Source organism: Ceratotherium simum, chromosome 27 (genome assembly GCF_057802395.1).
Source record: "Ceratotherium simum simum isolate JZ-2026a chromosome 27, ASM5780239v1, whole genome shotgun sequence".
Classification (NCBI taxonomy): Eukaryota; Metazoa; Chordata; class Mammalia; order Perissodactyla; family Rhinocerotidae; genus Ceratotherium; species Ceratotherium simum.
In genome coordinates this window covers 27451500-27461861 of record NC_141926.1, presented here as the reverse complement: position 1 = coordinate 27461861, position 10362 = coordinate 27451500, and positions in this window count along the sequence as shown.

Below are 10362 nucleotides of genomic sequence, written 5' to 3'. Positions count from 1 at the left end.
CATGTTGCTCACCTCACAGAAATTTCTGTCTCACAGATTGCAAAATACATACCTGCTGAAATCTTACAAGATGAAGCAGTTAGTGAGGACTCTTCAAAGACTGTTGGCATTCCAAAAGGCTATGCCTCAAGGCACAACCATAAAACCTAAGACGATGAGAAGAATTTAACTAGAAGAGAGGGCTGAGACATGCCTATTAAGAAAGAAAACAGAAGTGGAAAGCAGAGTGGACTGACAGAAGATCATAGTGCTACCTTTAAATCCTTTTTCTTCTTGCTTTGACTGTAAATATTCCAGGTCTTCTGTTTAGATATAATACTTGATTTAATTTAGAATCTATGGCAAGCCTATTAAACATTTCTTTCTCCTATTTTTCTTCTTTCAAGCCCTCTGTTGATACATTCCAGTACCCCATTTATTCTATCAGATATTTACCCAGTCAACGTTTTTAACTTTAGCTCATGGTTTCTTTATTATTACCCAAACATTAATGTCTCATTCAATCCTAGATCCCAGTTTTTGGTGAAATCCCATGTTACATCAGTATTGCTATTGATTTTCAAGAGATTTCTGTATTATTTGTATTTCTTCTTTTCTCAGTGCCATTGTTTCAACACATTGTATATTACTCCTGTAGTTTGGATGTCTATTTTTGAGTACGTACACCAACTGTGCTACTACAAATTCCAGAACTCTTTAACTTAATCCCAAACCCACCAGAAATACACTTTAAATAAAAGTAGAGGGAGCAGGATCTTTCAGATGTCTTTTTTTAAAAAAAATAATGAAATCATATAAGACATTGTGCTTTATTTCCACCTTTGGATTTAGAATGATAGGCGCAATCATACATCTGAGGGTTTTGTTAGCAAATACTGAAACATTTATAAAAATATATTGGTGCATATACTTCTTAAATTACTATTCTTGACACTTCTGTTTAAAATGAGGTCATGGAGATGTTTTCTAAACATGATTATTTGATGTAAAATAGATATATTTAAGTAATTTAAATATATTTATATAAATACAAGCATACCCTTGTTCAGTAAGGGCTACAATTAAGGAAGATTTCAAATCAAAAAGCCTTGCAAATGGAATACAATAAAAGAAGCAGACACCATGAGCTTGCTAATTGTATTCTAATATAGTGGTTATTCAGGATTCCTTTTTTTTTTTTTTTATTAGTTATTTTATTTATTTATTTTTTTTTGTGAGGAAGATTAGCCCTGAGCCAACATCCATTGCCAATCCTCTTTTTGCTAAGGAAGACTGGCCCTGGGCTTACATCTGTGCCCATCTTCCTCTATTTTATATGGGATGCTGCCACAGCACGGCTTGATAAGCAGTGTGTAGGTCCATGCCTGGGATCCGAACCTGTGAACCCAGGCCGCTGAAGTGGAGTGTGTGAACTTTAACCACTATGCCACTGGGCTGGCCCCAGGACTCCTTTATTTTTATTATTCTCTTTTTGGAAACTGTGAGGGACCCTGCAGGCCCGAGGGACTTTTCCATGGTGGCACTCACATGTTCTTGTTCCCATAGATGTTCTGGTCCACACCCTCTTGCACACAACCTTAACCCCTAACTCTTCCTCCCCCAAAACAATTCTTGCCTCTTCTGAGAACCATCCTTTTTCTGAAATTAGTTGAACTTCACCTGATCCCTCTTACTAAAACCCTATAAGGCATTCCTTCCTCCTTCTCAAGTTAGAATTTTACCTGAGAGCCTTCTCCTGCCCAGTATTTTTGAAATTTGCTTATGCTAATGGTGTTCTGATTACTTTTCTTCTACTAAATATACTATGTATCTGTGTATATTGGTATATGCATAGGTGTATGTGTGTAATAAAAGAGTTTGTCATGATACTTTAAATCAAATGAAGTGTTGAACCTTAATTTTCCATTTAATCATTACAACAAAGGGTAATTTTCCCCCAATGTTACAGAAGGGAATGTAGGTTCAGGCAGGATAAGGTGGGAAATGTGGTGTGGGAGAGAAGGAGGCCTCCAAGTAGTTGGGTAGATGGCAGTCCCCATTCCTAAGATAGGGACTTTAGGAATAGGACAAGGTTTGAATAAAATGTGAGTTCAGTTTGGACATAATGAGTCTGAAGTCACTCCTCTGAGATATCTAAGTGCAGATGCAAATAGTTTGACGTACGGTCTAAGGTTAGTAGTTTGATCCCAGAGACTGGAAGTCATCAAAAAGATGGAAATTGAGGGGCTTGCCCAGTGGCGTAGTGGTTAAATTCATGCAATCAGCTTCGGCAGCAGGGTTCATGGGTTCAGATCCTGGGCACGGACCTACACACCACTCATCAAGCCATGCTGTGGCAGCATCCCACATACAAAATAGAGGAAAATTGGCATGGATGTTAGCTCAGGGACAATCTTCCTCACAAAAAAAAAAAAAAGAAAAAGATGGAAATTGAAAATCTTGGCCCAGGGGTAATCCCACTATGAAGATTAGTTTAAATAAATGAATCATAAGAGCTCAACATAGCCCAAAGAATTTTAGGTCATGCAACACCCCACAGATAGGCATAATATTTCAAACCTGGTATCAATGTTCTACTGAATCCTCTTGCAATGGACACAGTTACAAGGGGACCATAACAAAGAGCTTGGAATCATGCTTATATGAGCAAGCCTACAACATGCTTAATCATCATAATCAATTTTCCTTTCCCACAAGTTATAAAGATTCTCTGAGTTGGTACATTTCTTCAATCAAGTTATGATGTTTCACTTCAGAATTTGTGAAATGGTCACAGGTATACTTTTGTAAGTTACAGGCCTAGAACTACTAAAATAATACATGATTATGTCAATTATTTTTCATTTCTAGTTCCAATATCCTAGACCACTTCAAGGATTTGACTAAAGATTGAATTTCCTAATCATCCCTTAAGAGACTAGGCTTCCATTTCGGAGAAGCTTGAATCCCTGACAAATAATCTAATTAATTGATAAATTGATTTCGTAATTCCACCAGTTCCCAAGCCAGGATTTAGATGGCTCATTTGAAAGAGGTCTCTGTAATACTGGAATCCTTCTAGTGACACCTGTATCCACTTACTATATCCTCTATTTAATCCTGCAATCTCCCAGTTGCTTCCTGTTGAGATCTTAGGTCCTTTTGTTTTATTTCCATTTTCCATCAGATACAGTGTGAGGTAACATTTCTCAGTCTATGGTGAATTTTGTCCCCTTACAGCAAGTTAAACTAACAAGACTGCAAATATTTCACATAAATAACTAGTCCTACTCTTTGCAGAGTGTACTTCACCCAGCAATTAGTGGTCATAGTCTCTCTGAGATGCCCAAGGCTGAAGGCCATATCTGACAGGGAACAGTATCTGTGTAGGAGACTTATCAAAGGCTGAGATTCCTCCTCCAGAATGCAACAAAATGAGTTTCTATAAGAACTCTTCTTTCATGCTATAACATTATTTCACTAATTTGTTTCATTCATTTTAATTAATTTCAAAAATCACTCATTTGCAATATTTTAAATTTCTTTCCTTTCAGATTATAAAGGCAAAACAATTTTACAGAATTATGTAGCTTTTCTACAGAATCCTTTTATCTCTTTCTCATTTCATTTTGCCAAGCCTCATGAAGTCTTTGAGCTAATTTTGCCAGTGGTTTCCATCCTGACCTAATCAAACAAGATCCCTCAGATAGTGGTCAAGGGATTTCCCTACCCCTTATTACAGTAGAGTTTCCAGCTCTTCTTTAATATGTGTGTGTACTTCCTCCAAAATTCGGCTTGCTTAACAGGTTCGTGTTTATTCTGTATGGCCAACCTAAGGAAGCAGAAAAGCCAGAATTATATTTCAGACTTTCCCAACTGTCAGTTTTGTACTCAAACAAACTAGTCATTGCTGTCCCTCAGAAGGAAAGCTGCCTCTCACATAGAAAGAGCCTTCCTCTTGGAAGATTCTGTATCTTAAAAGGTTGTTTTGAAATGTTGATGTACCATATAAGTAAAAAAAATTCTCCAGGCAGATTAAATGCATATATAAATTTATAATAGCCCACTGACTCCAGTTGGCAGAGTTATAGCTTTAGGATAAGTGGCAAAACACTTTCCAAAGAAGTTTGGAGACTCTTTTTTGTCTTTCTGCCAAGTCCTCCCCACTGAATCTCACGCACTGACTAATACATATGCTTGTTTGTGTAAGATTCCAGCGAATGGTCTCTATTGAGGCTGGTAGGTGAGAAGACTTTCAGCCGAGGCCTATTGGAAGTCTTAACTTGGACGAATTTGGGTTTCTGCTATATTTTTGATGACTGTCCTGTTGTACTTACATCAACATTAGCAAAATGGCAGTCCTGCAGCTTTTAATTCATATTCAGTAAGCTCAAATATGAAATATGTTTTATAATTTTAAAATGTTCATTATGAAACAATACATACACATTGTTTAAAAATAAGAAATAAAGGAATAAGATGCCCGCTTAAGTAGTTGTTTTTAATCTTTTCTAGTAATTACTCTAAATAGTATTGTTACATCTCACCTTTTTTATTGATTCACCAATATCAGAAAATATCTATTTGCTCCCTACTACGTAAATGAAAAGTCAGAATTCCAGAATTCCTTTTTACTCTCCTTACTGACCCTCCCACTTCTACCAAGCAATTTCTTACTTCTGCATTATCACTGTTCACTGTAATTGTTATTCATTGCTGCTGAATATTCCATTATATAAATATATCATAATGTATTTGTTTATTTCCCTGCTTATGGATAATTGGGTTGTTTCCTGTTTGGGGCTACTACGAATAAAGTTAGGGAATATTACTGTACATGTTTTTTGTTGCCATAAGCACTCATTTCTATCGTGTATATAACTCAGAGCAGAATTGGTTATGCATATATTTTGCTTTGGTAGATACTACCAAAACATTTTCCAACAAAGTGATTATCGGTTGGAATATTAATTTGTACAATGTTTGAGAATTCTCTTTGATTCATATCTTCATTAACACTTGATATTTCAGGTTTGTAAAAGTTTAGTCATTCTGCTTGGGATGTTGTGTTATTTTGTTGTGCTGAAATTTGCATTTAGCTGATGACTAATCATTCTGACTACTTTTTCATATGCCGACTTATCATTTGGATATCCTCTCTGGTTAAGTGACTGTTCAAGCACTTTGCTCAAAATTTGCTTAAAATTTTTTCTCATCTATTTGTTGGCATTCTTTATATATCTTGCATATGAGTCCTTTGATTTTATATATATATATATAAAATAAATTATTATTTTCTCCCATTTGGTAGTTTCACTCTTAACACTGTTAAGGTTATCTTTTAATGAATAGAATTAACTAATTTAAATGAAGTCCAATTTATTAATCTTTTCTTTTATAGCTAATAATTTTTGTCCAATTTAAGAAATCCTCCTATCACAACATCATGAAGATGTCCTCTTATGATTTCTTCTAGAAGTGTTGCTCTTTAGCCTTTCCCATTCATGTCTAAAATCCATTGCAAATTCAATTTTATGAATGGTATGAGGTGAGGTAAGGTACAGATTAATTTATTTTTCAAATGGATATTCAATTGACTCAATCATTTACCAAAACAATCATCTTTCCCGCACTGAATTGCTGTGGCATCTTCGTGATAAATGAAGTGACCATATGTGTGGGTCATTTTCTGGATATCCTGTTCTGTTTTATTGGCCTATTTGTTTATTTTCACATCAGCACCACACTGTTTTAATCACTGCACCTTTACAATAAGATTTGATCTCTGTTAGTACAATTTAGCCAGTAAATTTTTAAAGATTGCCTTGTTATTCTAGGTCTTCTGCATTTCCATACACATTTTAGAATTAGCAGGCCAGTCACACCTCTCCCACTTAAAAAAAAAGAAAAAATCCTGTTTTTTTATTGAGAGAACATTGAATATATAGATCAATTTCAGAAGACCTTACATTTTAATAATATCGAGTCCTCCAATATAAAGACATGTTCTATCCCTCCGTTTATTGGATTTAAAATTTTTTCTCAGCACTGTTTTGTTATTTACAATGTAGAGAACTTGGATACCTTTCATTAGAATTATTTCTAAATATATGGGGGTTTTATTTGTGTTATTGTAAATGGTATTTATTCATTTTTCTCCCTTATTTTTTTTTTTTTTTGCCGAGGAAGAGTCACCCTGAGCTAACATCCACTGCCAATCATCCTCTTTTTTTTTGTATGTGAGCCACCACCACAGCATGGCCACTGACAGACAAGTGGTGTAGGTCCATGTCTGGGAACCGAACCCAGGCTGCCAAAGCAGAGTGCACCAAACTTAACCACTAGGCCTCTGGGGCTGGCAATATTCGTTTTTTTCTTAATATTTGCTGCTAATTTATAGAAATGCAATTATTTGTATATTTATTTTATACCCTGTAAATTACTAGGCTGACATTAATTCTAACAATTTTTGTAGATTCTTTTGGATTTTCTAATTACATATTCATGTCATCTGCAAACAATGACAGTTTAAAACTTTCTTTCCAAGCTCTACCTCTTTAATTTATTTTCTTGCTTTATTGCATTGGCTAGGCCTGCTAGTACATTGCTGAATAAAATTAGAAATGGTGACAATTATTATTTTCTACCTCTGGAGAAAAGATAACACTTGTTACTAAGTAATATGTTCACTGTAAGTTATTTTCTGGATATATTTTAATAGATTAATGAAATTACATTCTACTTCTAATTTGCTAAAGACTTTTGTCATGAAATGATACTGAATTTTATTGAATGCTTCTTCTAAATGTATTAAGATGATTACATTGTTTTTCTCCTTTATGGTGTTAGTGTGGTGAATTACAGTGATTGATTTTTTAACATTAAAAACCAACTTTACAACTCTGATAAACCACATTAGGTTATTACTTACCATGTTTTTAAAAATATATGTAAATATTCAGTTTGCTAATATTTTGCTTAGGATTTTTTGCAAAGGTGTTCATGGGAGATTTTGGCTTCTAATTTTCTTTTATGGTAATGTCCTAATCAGGGTTTGCTATTAATGATATGCTGGCTCCATGTCATTTTTAAAGCATTCTTCACAGAGCATGGTGATTTAACAGCACAGTCTTTGACTGCCTGGATTCTAATTTCGGCTCCATCATTTACTGGCTGTGTAATTTTCGCCAAATAATTCTAGGTATTGGTGTCAGCAATCTCAGCTCATACTAGCTATGTGAACGTGGAAAAATTATTCCCTATATTAAATTTTTAATTCACTGTAGTAAAATTTACCTTCATATGTTAAATAAACATAACAGTAGTATTTACTTTGTAGGGTAGTTGTAAGAATTAAATGGGATGATCTATGTAATATATTCAACACAGTGCCTGACACAGCAAGCCGTCAAATGTTAGTTCTTTATATAAGTGATAGATAGATAGTAGATAGGTAGACAGGTAGGTAAGAGATAACGCAGACACACACACACATGCACATGCGCACATATACATACACAAAGCTGACTGCGTCAGTTGGACTGTAAGTATATTTTTAATCTGTCATTTGATTACTAAATCTGGACATTGATGTTACTGCCCATTCTTATTCTCTATCTTCCAACTCAATACTTAAAGCCTTTTCTTAACTTTAATGGAAAAAGCAATTCTCACTTTCAGTGTACCTTACACTGTGCATGTTTAAAATGGCTGTTAACTCTGCTTTGATCTGCCCATTATATTAGCCAGGGTTCTCCAGAGAAACAGAACCAATAGGATGTATTTCTTTCTATCTATCTATCTATCTATCTATCTATCTATCTATCTATCTATCTATCTATCTATCCATCTATCATCTATCTATCTATCAAAAGAGATTTACTATAAGAAATTGGCTCCTGCAATTATGGAGGCTGGCAAGTCCAAAATCTGCTGGGTGGGCCAGCAGGCAGAGATCCAGTAGAGTTGATGTTCCAGCTCAAGTCCAAAGGCCTCTTGCTGCAGAATTCTCTCTTGCTTGGGAGAGGCTCGTCTTTTTATTCTATATAGGCCTTCAACTGATTGGATGACACCCAACCACATTATGGAGGGCAATTTGCTTTACTCAAAGTCTACCAATCTAAATGTTAATCTCATCCAAAAACATAGAAACACCCAGAATAATGTTTGACCAAATATCTGAACACCCCACGGCCCAGCCAAGTTGACACATAAAATTAACCATCACATCCATCAACATAAAACCATGCAATTCTTTTTTTTTTTTTTGTGAGGAAGATCAGCCCTGAGCTAACATCCATGCCAATCCTCCTCTTTTTGCTGAGGAAGACTGGCTCTGAGCTAACATCTATTGCCAATCCTCCTCCTTTTTTTTCCCCAAAGCCTCAGTAGATAGCTGTATGTGATAGTTGCACATCCTTCTAGTTGCTGCATGTGGGAAGCGGCCTCAGCATGGCCAGAGAAGTGGTGTGTCGGTGTGTGCCCGGGATCCAAACCTGGGCCGCCAGCAGCGGAGCACGCGCGCCTAACCACTAAGCCACGGGGCCGGCCCAAAACCATGCAATTCTGATTTCAGAAAGAATCTTGTTCTGGATTCTGGTTTCTGCTTTTCAGGATATAAAAAGTATTTATGATTTTTTAGTATTTATTTCTTATTTTAATGGGATTTAGGGACTTAGACAAGTTACATATGTATACTGAGTCCACCATCTTGGACTGGAAGTTTATGTTTTATAATCTTGATTAGGGAAGAAAATGGTTTAATACTATAGCCTCTGAATTATTATTACAAAGGTGAGGGTGACTGATAGACTCCAATGGGCAAAGTATATTGAGTCTTTTTATTTAGGTAAAGGAAGTGAGATTTTAATTGTACGAAGCCAGTTGCACGTAGCTAGAGGTTCAGCCACAGTGTCCATGTTGGAGATGTAAGCTCCCCTGTCCTTCAAGATTCCCTTTTGTGGATGATGGTGATTGAGCTAGATGAGAAAGGTGATGATCATTTTGGATCAGAGAAATGCCAGCTAAAGTCCTGCTCAGGATGAGGGTGGAGTGTTCTTTATTCCCTGTGGCCCAGAATTGACTACCACAAACTATAACTCAAATGTGTCAGAGCAATAGCGTTTCTTATTCTTGGAATAATTACCTCTATCTCTTTTAGCAATTCATGAGCTAAATATGGTCCAGTTAAAGCACAATCATGAGCAAAAATATCAGACTTACATGAATCAAATGTCAATTCCAGTCATCACTGGGATCTTGCCATCCCAAGTAAGATAGGTATTCAGGACTGTCTAGGATCCTATCTCCACAGCTTCCAATATTGCTAAGAGAATAAAACATGGTTAAGAATACTATGCTGAGTTCTGCTTCAATTTATGTAAAAATTTCGGGACAAGAAACATTTATATGCATATCAGTGATTGGCTCTTGGATAAAGTATTTGGAATCTGCAGAGGGTGAAAGATTTTCCTTTTATTAAATACTTGTTTACACATTTGATTTAAATTTTGTCATGTACATACATAGCTTTTTCAATTAAATGTTCCAGTGAACCTTAAAAAAGTTATCTCTTTATAGAGTTAATATTTTTTAAAAGAAATTGATGTGATTGTTCCTTCTGTGAATGAGTCACTCTGGCCTAATGAGATCACCCCTTTACCTTTCTACCAAGGGAAGCAAGAAATAGCAAAAGGAACATAAATGAGGAGGCAATACAAGATCCTGATTGTAGATAACCCTAGTTGCCAGCCAGTAACTTCTCCTAAGTATCAAGTAGACATGTAGGTAAGTTTCATGACTCTTGAATAAAATGGAAATTACAGAGTTTTTAATTCCTGGAAAGGATTTCAGAACACATATGCTTCTTTTAATGAAATTGAGTTCCTGTGGTTTGAAAGGGATAAGTACCTACTGCAAGGTCTAATTCACATCGCAAGTAGCTGATTTATTCATCTGGTTGGCTCTGGCTTGAGTTATTGAGAAATTATTAAAACTTAGTACTTAGAGCTTCCAAGCACACAGAACTTTGTAACTGAACTCTCTTCTGAGTTTTAGTAGATTTGCCTTACTGGAAAAAGAAGTTTATATTTTAATCTCATTTTACATATCTTTATTTTTTTTCTATCTGGTCTACTGGAATAAATGTCTCTCAAGATAGCCAATGAAATTTCAAACCTAGACCATTTGTCTTGGTGCCTGTAGGAATTTCACTTAACAAAAATTGTCCCCCAAATTTTATTGAAATCTTTCCAGAACCAATAGAAACAGAGATGCCTCCTTTTGCCTATGCTTCCAGGATTCCGGTATAAAACCACTGCCATTTGCACTGTACGCTAATGACAAGCTGGATGTTTGCATGAAAGCCAATATGTTCTTTCACTG